Here is a 1,744-nt window from a genome sequence, read left to right on the forward strand (position 1 = left end):
AAAAAAAAAAAAAAGCAGAAAGCCAACGTCAAAAGATTATTCAAGCAAAACAGAAGCCTTTCGATTTCTGTCCAAGGTAATTATACCTCCCTCTCCCGAACAGTCACCAGAAAGAGTGCTTATTCCTCCAACAAATACACCCAATAGCAGGCGTTGGCTCAGGTCAACCTATAACTCCAATTTTCCCAATATTAAAGATGCAGTAAAATGTTGGACAAATGGAGCATGGTCTATAAGTCCATATATAGCTGCTGCCAGAACTGCATAGCTCATACTTTGTTGTTGTTGTTGTTGTTGTTGTTGTTGTTATGTGCCATCGAGTTGGACCCAACTCATAGCGACCCCTCCTTGGGTTTCCGAGACAGTGTCACTATGGAAGTAGATTGCCCCATCTTCCTTCCAAGGAGTGGCCAGTGGGACTACGCTACCAGAGCTCCTAGCTCATACTTTAAAAGTATTGAAAGATACCATTTTTCCATTCCAGATCTGCTGCCAAAAACTTGGAGTTTTTTGGTTTTGTTTTTGTTTTTGCATTTTGGAAAGTGAATTTGCACACTCCAGGAAGCACTGAAGATCTTCTCAGAAATTTCTTCTTGCTTAAGTGATGGGCCAATGTGTCACGTGACTGGTAAATTTACAAATGTTCCTGCCTGTGCACTAACCACCCTGAAGAATCCCAAGCGGCACTTCCTCCCACATGGCCTCAAATAGCTCGCAGTCTTCCTCCTCCTCCACTAGGGCCTCGTCTATTCCCTCCCCCGCTTCTACCTCCTCCTCCACCACTTAAAGCACCTCTGCTGCTCAGAAAAGCTGATCACACTAAATCACTTCAAGCTGGACCGTTAAAAAGAGATGGACTCACACAGGTAACCATTGCAGGTAAAGGGAGCTCTGGTAGTATGGTGCCTAAGGCATTTGACTGCTAACCAGAAGGCTGGCAGTTCAAATCCACCAGCCACTCCTCGGAAGGAAGATGGGGCAATTTACTTCCATAGTGATACTGCCTGGGAAGCCCAAGGAGGGGTCGCTCTGAATCAGGTCCAACTCAACGGCACATAACAACACCACCACCACACAGGTTACAGTTAAAAATCTACTGACTTTACTGACTGTTCAAAGTAAAGAAGATACAAAGTTTTGAGGAAAAGAAGAAGCTTGTACCATCACCAAACATACAGAATCCCCTAGTGATTGTCTCTAATCTACAGTGTGTTAATATGAAATCTAACTCCAAAATGTTATCAACCTAAGTTACAAATGTCTTAATTACTCCTGGTAAAAGCCAGATAGGTCTATGGAAACTACTTAGAAAAGTCAACGTACAGAGGAGCCCAGGTGGCACCCCTGTTATCAATAAAGAAAATATGGAAACAGGGACTGGAATCACCCCAGTAACAACTCGGGCATTAAGGGGAAAGGTTCAGCTGGCTCACCCCAGAAGCCCAACTCAATCTCTGCCACCTGGTACATGCAGCTCTGATGAACAAAACTGATGTCACCTCTGCCTGACACCATGTGAAGATCCATAAAATATACAGACAGAATCACTCTAAATCCCTTTTTTTATATACATATATATAGTAGGCTATGTATAAATTATTATACTAACATATAATTCTAAGTGAAGAAGTAGATGTACAGACCCTAACACATATTGTGGTACAAAGTGATATTTGGATATTTTCTAGTTTGCATGATCTGTAAAATAACCAGATGAGGAAATAGAATCTCCAAAGTGATATTT

General features: G+C 42.1%; 1 pseudogene; it reads left to right on the forward strand.

Moving 5' to 3' along the window:
• The window catches only part of LOC103198644, a 10,952-nt pseudogene extending 9,459 nt beyond the window's left edge, over window positions 1-1,493 (forward strand).
• Window positions 1,494-1,744: the final 251 nt, after the last annotated feature.

This window comes from Orycteropus afer, unplaced genomic scaffold, assembly GCF_000298275.1.
Source record: "Orycteropus afer afer isolate SDZICR_OR568_19922 unplaced genomic scaffold, OryAfe1.0 scaffold00098, whole genome shotgun sequence".
NCBI classification, from domain to species: domain Eukaryota; kingdom Metazoa; phylum Chordata; class Mammalia; order Tubulidentata; family Orycteropodidae; genus Orycteropus; species Orycteropus afer.